This window comes from Phyllostomus discolor, chromosome 12 (genome assembly GCF_004126475.2).
Source record: "Phyllostomus discolor isolate MPI-MPIP mPhyDis1 chromosome 12, mPhyDis1.pri.v3, whole genome shotgun sequence".
Classification (NCBI taxonomy): Eukaryota; Metazoa; Chordata; class Mammalia; order Chiroptera; family Phyllostomidae; genus Phyllostomus; species Phyllostomus discolor.
In genome coordinates this window covers 2,542,741-2,550,379 of record NC_040914.2, presented here as the reverse complement: position 1 = coordinate 2,550,379, position 7,639 = coordinate 2,542,741, and positions in this window count along the sequence as shown.

The following is a 7,639-nucleotide window of genomic DNA, read 5'->3' as shown; positions in this document are numbered from 1 at the left end:
GCTATACAGAATGACTCTCAATGGCCCTGCTCCATGTGCCCCATCCCCCAGCTCAGACTTCTGAGGGTGAGGACATCCTACATTTTTAAAATATGTTTTGGACACCCTGAGTTCTGGACCCCATTACAAACCCCTATTTGGGGTCCCCCTCACTGCACCCTGTTACAAGGGCTTACATGAAATCCATTGGTGGTAGATAAGTGAGGTGGGAGAAAGCAAAGCGGGGATTGGGGAGTGGGGGAGGAATCTCTGAGACTGGATAAAAAGTAAAATGAAGAGACACATATTTCTTTTACATTGGTGGGAACTGGATAGTTCATAACTAACATTTACAGCACACAGAGATGGTGCGGGGACACAAGATAACGAGGGGTTCTAATGGGCTGGAGCTCTGGAGCAGTGGCTGTGACCTGAGGGGCATGGGAAAGAAGATCTCTCTGACATTCCACAGGTATGTCATCTTTGGTGCAAAACAACAAGAGCAACAAAAAACAACAGGCTCATTTAAGGTTAAGAGTGACTTTTGTCAAGGAAGCTTCAGGCCTAGGACATGACTAAGTGCCGTGACCTGCTTTTTAGTTAGAAATTTGTGTGTTCAGACTATTTTATGTGGCTACTTTATCCCCTGAGTTTTTAAGTCTACCATACAGGCCTCCCCTGAGCTTGTCAAGAGTTCGGATGTGGCTCCTTTTCCATAGACATTATTATAACAGGGTGCAGCCAAGAGGGAAGACCCCAAATGGGGATTTGGAATGGGGTCCAGAACTCAAGGTGTTCAGGAAATATTAGGATGTCCTCACCTGCCCCCTACAGGTGTGAGCTGGGGGAAGGGACACATGGAGCAGGGCCACTGAGAGCTGTTTCGCATAGCAACAGCTTTGCAGCTAACCTCTGGTGTGGTCATTTAACATATCTATAACTGTAACCGGAAAAGACACTGGCATTCAGGCTGCCTGTCACTACCAAATCCAATAAGCAATGACAGCGATTGAATCTTTTATGGTCACTTTATTCAGATGGCCGGCAATCCGAGAAGATGGTGGGCTCATATCCTAACACACCATCTTGCCTTCTCTTTCCTGGCCAGATCTTTTATAAGGGAGTGGGGAAGAACAAGCAAGGTGTGGTGAGGGCTTTGAAATTGAGGGAGGATTAGGTGAGCAAAGCTGCAGCATTTCTGTTCTCAGCAGTTAGCTGTTCCCAAGGGCGGGGCAGTAGTCACACAAAGGGCCCGGATGCCTCCAACATGTCCCCAGGCAGTAATGCCTCCAACATGTCCTCTAGCCAGTGCCCCAGGAGGTCGGCTGCTTTTCTCAGGAGCCAGGATGGGCCTTATGTGTAGTTTCTGAAACAAAAGCTTAACGTACACATTACTTGCTAGACTTACAACTTTTTACCTTAAGCTAAAATTTTCCAAGTCTGGAGTCCCCTATCATAACCTTAACTGGTTACATAGATATGTTAAATAGCTGTGGCCAAGCTGTTAGCCAGGGGAATGGAAGTAACTGCCCCCCTCCCCAAGATGTAACTGGGGGGCAGGTCCCCTGAGTTACAGCACCTGAGTGGGAGCTTGGAGATGATTTGCTCCATGACATGGGGCCACACCTGCCCAGACTCACAATAGCAGCCCAGTAAAGCTGGAAGGATATGAGAGTGGGGACTCCTGTGGCCCTGTGAGAGAGAATCACCATGTGGCTTTAACAGAGAAACGCCACTCAGCTTTGGGAGAGTGGCAACCCCGCTCCTCGCAGCCATTGCAGAGGAAGAACCACAAGGCTGGGGCAGTGAGAGGGAGAACCATGCGGTTTGGGCTGAGTGGAGACTCCCACAGCGATTGTGCACAGAGGACCACATGGCCGGGGCAGTGGAGAGAGAACCTCATGGCTTTACCAGAGTGGGGACCCCCACAGCTTTAGAAGGGGGAACCACCACCCGGCGTTAGCAGAGATCCCGGTGACTCAGCTGAGGGTGCCAGGAACCGAGGGAGGCCTACCAGCTGAGACGGATTACTGGGAAGAACTGGAGGCTGCCTGAGCCATGGAATATTATCTATTTCTTTTCCTGAGGTACGATACCCCAGACTGGGCAAAGGGGGAAGGAAGGACTGTGTGTGTTTGTGGGTGTTTTAAGGGACTCTGGGATTTTGATGAAGACATTAGGTTACTACTTTAAGTTTGTATAGCATTAAATAAACATTTCCTTTCCTTTTCACGAATCTCTGGCATTGAGAGACATCTTTCCTCTGGCAGCGGACATAACGAACCTGGGGGGTTCCTTTCGGTAATAGTATATCGTCCCAGGCCCCCGCTTGTTGTTCTGTAACATTATCATGTATTTTAGTTCTTGCCTATTTTTTTAATCTGAAAAACAAAAATTAGTTGTTTTATTCTCACACGGTCCATTTAGATCTGTTCACACATTTGTCACTTTAGCTGTTCATGATTCCACCTGACAGCTTATATCTTCTCTTAAGTATTGCTCCTTTCTGCAGAGCCAAATTCTTTAGAATGTCCTCTATTGAAGATCTGTTTATAACACAATATCTCAGTTTTTATTTGTCTAAAAGTGTGTTTAATTCATCTCCAGCTTTGTGAGACTGCGGGGAAGACAGTTCTGGGCTGGCAACTGTTTTCTCTCAGCATGTGGGAGGCATGCTTTTCTGGCCTCTTATTCTGTTTTTGCTGTTGAGAAATCAGCAGAAATTTTGGTTTCATATTGGTTATCTATCTTTTATTTCCACTGCTTTTAAGATCATCTCTTGTGTGTTATCATTCTTGTACATTTTTTTCATCTTTTCTCTTGGGTGATGCAGTGGTGGGTAGCCAGACTTTTCCTCTCAGTTCTGAGAATAGGTAGTGGTTTGCTGAATGTGCAAGAATTGAGAATGGCCAGGCACATTTGCACGGGCCTGTAGTCCCAGCTACTCTGGAGGCTGAGGCAGATCTCTTGAGCCCAGGAGTTCTAGGCTGCAGTGTGCTATGCCAATCATGTGTCCACACTAAGGTCAGCATCAGTATGGGTACTTCCTGGGAGTGGGGGACCATGAGGTTGCCTAAAGAGGTCATTTCTGACCTGGGTGTACTGGCCCAGGTCAGAAATGGAGAAGGTCAAAACACCCTTGCTGATCAATAGCGGTGTTACAGAACAGGGCCAAGGGGGGTACGATATACTATTACCGAAAGTACCCCCTAATAGGCACGCATTGTCCTCTGCCAAAGGAAAGACGTCTCTCAATGCCAGAGATTTGTGAAAAGGAAAGGAAATGTTTATTTAAATCTATACAGACTTAAAGTAGTGACCTAATGCCTTTATTAAAATATCAAAGTCCTTTAGGATACCCACAGACACACACAGTCCTTCCTTCTCCTTCTGCCCTAATCTGGGGTACTGTATCTCAGGAAAAGAAGTAGACATCCGTGATCTAGGCTCCTGGCACCATCAGCTATGTCATCAGGATCTCCAGTTAATCCAAAGTCATATGGCACCTTCTCATGGCCTACCAGTAAAAGTCCTCGCACCCCTTTTCTTCCAGGCAAAGTCTCTCCTACTTCTTAAGCCGTGTGGCCAAGGGGTGCACCCCAAAGCCACAGGCCTCCCCACTCTGGCAAAACTATGTGGTTCTCTCCTCTCAATGGCTGCCATGTCTGGGTTTAAATCCCATGCCAGCCTTCCTCTGTATCCCCATTTCCAACTCCTCCTACAATCAGTTACACCTGCCAGCATTCCTGTATTATTCTAAGTTTACTGGGCTGCCATAGTGAGTCTGGGCAGGTGTAGCCCCATGTCATGGAGCCAATCTTCTCCAAGTTCTCATGCAGGCACTGTAACCAGGGGGACCTGCCCCCCAGTTACATCTTGGGTGGAAGTCCCTTCCATTCCCCTGGCTCAGAGCATGGGCCACAGCTATTTAACATATCTACGCAACCAGTTAAAGGTTATAGGTATGTTAAATGACCATGCCATGGATTAGTTGCAAAGCCTTTGCTGTACAAAATAGCTCTACATGTTCCTGCTTCACGTGTTCCTTCCCCCAACTCACACCTGTGGGGGGGAAGGGGTGAGGACATCCTAATATTTCCTGGACACCTTGAGTTCTGGACCCCATTCCAAATCCCTATTTGGGTCCCCCCTCTGGGCTTCATTCACCCTGTAACAGCAGGAGTACACCTGTGAACAGCCACTGCACTCCAACCTGGGTAACATAAGTGAGACCTGTCTCTTTTGTCCCATCACTGATTTAATGGAATCCTTTATCTTCTAATATTCCTTTGACCTCCCAAATGAATAATAATAAAAAAAAAGACAAAGAGTTGAGAGTTGTTCTAACCAGCTTGTCAGTGTAGATTTGCAAACCCCCTCCACTGCAGTGTGGGTACCTGTGAGAATGTGCTCCAGCTAGAAGTGTCTGCTCCTTGCAGGGCCTGTTTCCTTCCCTGCTGTGTGGCTAGGTCCCCAACTCCTGCCCTTCCTTTTCTCAGGATTTAGGGGCAAGGCTAGTTGTTTCCTATAAAATTATCCATACTTAATTTTTCAAAATAAAATCTAAAATATGCATAATATCAATAAATAAAACAGAAAAAAATAGCCATTCCAAACTTATCCTGTTCAAAGGACTGTCCTCCTCCCAGGCCTGACTGTGGAGCCAAAGGAAATCTTTCCAGTTCCTCCCTTCTTTGGTGTCTTTGCAAGCAAGTATACATCACCTTCTTATTTTAAGAATTTGCTTTATAAGTGGTGTGTAAAAACACCTAGAGCTAAACAAAACCAACATGGGGACATGACAAACATTCTAGAATGTTTATATTTCTTCTGGCTCTATTTTTCCAGCATCTTGTATAGCGGGGTTGTAGAAGCCATGACCCGTGGGTGTTCAGGTAAATACTCCTCCCTCACCCCCTGGAACATATGATAATAGCTGTGATTGGGCACTCATCATGCCCCAAGCCCAGCCTAAGCATTTTACTTCTGTTATCTTATTAGAGTCTCTCAAAAGCCCTTGAGGTAAGTAATAACATTTTCCATGTTTCACAGATGAGGACTGTAAGCTCATTGACTACTAGGACTAGGCTCAGCTGTCGATGGTCTAGTTCCCATTTTCAAGAAGAGCAGTGTACAAGGTGTGTGTCAGTGAGAGGAGAGACAACCTAGAAAACCATTGCAGTTTATCAAAAGGCTCCCCACAGTCACTGCTGGAATGAAGCCTCCAATATCCAGAAGTTTCTTCGAAGAGTTTCAGTCTGGGCAAATGCTGGATGGAAGTTCCACAGAGCATTGTAGATCCCTCCAAAGCAGTTATTTTCAACAGAAAAGGATATATTTGGTCCTGACATATCCTTGTAGAAATTAACCCACATGATCAGAAAAAAAAAGTGCAGTTCTTTTGGTTTTGAGAAGTAGAACAGACTATCCTTTCTTAGACTGTTTGTGTCCCTCCTTACAGTTTTTAGGAGAATAAAATATACAAAATAAGGAGGCAAAAAAGAAAACTAGCTGATGAGAGAAAAGCTGTGGAGAAGGGAGAAGCCCTTGGAAGGACTAGTCTTTAATTCTCTGGTTGACACAATGCAAAAACACCATTTTCATCACTCCTGCCCTGTTCCTGTCAAGGTGCTGAGGCGTGGGAAACTCAAGGTATACCAAGCTTCCTCCCCAGATGGCCCCAAGTTTAAGGGCAGGAAGTGGTCTTGGACAGGGCGTCTTCCTCTGAGAGCAGAAGCACCAACACGTGAATCCAAGATGCTGGAGAGATGAGGCAACTTCATGAGGAACAGAGGCCCAACAACACTGTCTGGGAGGCCAAGGCAGAAGGTGGCTGGGAGGAAACAGCCAGTTAGCACCTGCAAACTCATCAGTTATATAGAAACATAGCTCAGTCTAGCTCAGTGGTTGGGCAAAGTATTCAAGAGGAGGATATCAGAGAATTTGGGACTTTCCAGAGTGGAGAGTGTGGGAAGGGATTTGTTAAAATCAGACACACTTGGGTAAGAAAGCTTACGTATATAGAGAGTGTGGGTGAGATCTGGTAAGAAGTCAACTTACCAAACCCATGTGGACACAGAGAAGAAACCATAAGTCACAGTTCAATGGAAACAGACAGATACAGTCAGGAAATCTCGAAGTATCTGGGGAATGCAAATATCACATTATTGCTTATTATTTGTCAGAAATACCTAAGCCCACACTCTATTGAATACCCACATAGAAGTGGAAAATAGAAGCCAGCATTGGCTCTATCTGTGCATCAACTCTTCAGGTGGAAGGATGCTATGGAATTGGCACAAAATTTGGACCCTCAACCCATGACACGACCCCACTGGGAGGACACTCCAGCGGACAGTCTCAGGAGGCTGCTACTCCCCTGAATGTGGGGAAGGCAGAAATAATGAAATAAGAAGCAGGAGGTTTTCAGCCCACAGAGATTTTAGGACAGGAAACATGGGAGCCTTCATGTGGAGTTCTTAGTGGCCCTGCTCTGTTTGAGATTTCACGTCCACACACCATCCCTTCCCATGGTTCCAGGGACATTGGTTTCTAATAAGTTTCCTTCTCTTCATAGCTCTAATGCCAACCATAAACTTTACTCAAAAATCTGCCTGTAAGACAGAGATCAGAAAAGGTAAAGACAATCCTAGCTGTAAGCCCAGGTGCCCATTTGACTTGTGCCCTGACTGGTGTGGCCCAATGGGTCAGGTGTGGTCCTGCAAACCAGAATGTATACCACAGTAATAAAAACTATTGAAAACGAGTGGGGTGGGGGAAGTAAAACAAAACAAAAAAATTAAAAAATAACAAAAATAACAAAAAATTAAGAAACGTGAGCGGATGATACCTGACGAATGAGGGAGTGATGGAAGATGGCTGGGTGGGGTGGGGGAGAAGCCTAAGGCGGTAGGGGAGAAGCACTCATTGGGGGTGCTGGTTCTCAGACTGGGTGGGTGGGGGTCATGGGGTTCATTTTATTGTTTTACTTTGTAACTCATATCTATGGTACAGACAGACTTTAATATGTATCAATTATTATGCAATAAAAATGGAAAAGTCAGAGAGAAGTGCCTGGACCTAAGCCACAGGGAATACCACTTTTATAGATCAGGTACAGGAGACAGCTGATGCACAGCTGCAGCTGTGCACAGAAGTGAGATGGAGTGGGAGCCAGAAACTGTGATATTTTGGAGGCTGAGAACCTCCCAGAAGGAGTAGGGTTCTCCCAGGTTCTAGCTTTTAAGAGCAGGGTGGGAAGATGAGAAGTGGAAAATGTGTCAGATTTGGTCGCCTGGAGGATCCCTAGGCTTCGAGGAGCAGCTCTGGGAGAGTAGTGGGGAGAGAAGCTAGGCTGTGGCTGGCTGCCGGCCAAGAGGAGGGTGGATCAGTAGAGGTCTAGGGTGAAGACAAGAAGGAAGGACAAGATGACTGCCAGCTTCAGCCTCCTCTGTGGTGTGCATACCCCCACCCCCACTTTGTCCTTTCTCCCAGCTGGCCTGAGGGGAATATGACTCCAGTGAACAGGCTATTCCAACTGGCAAGGTCATGACTACTTAGCCCATCCAAGACTCGTGGGGGAAGGAAGGGCCTGTTCTCTTGCCTTTACCCTGGAAGTCCAAATGCTGTGAGGACAGAAGGAGGTAGAAGCCATAAGGTA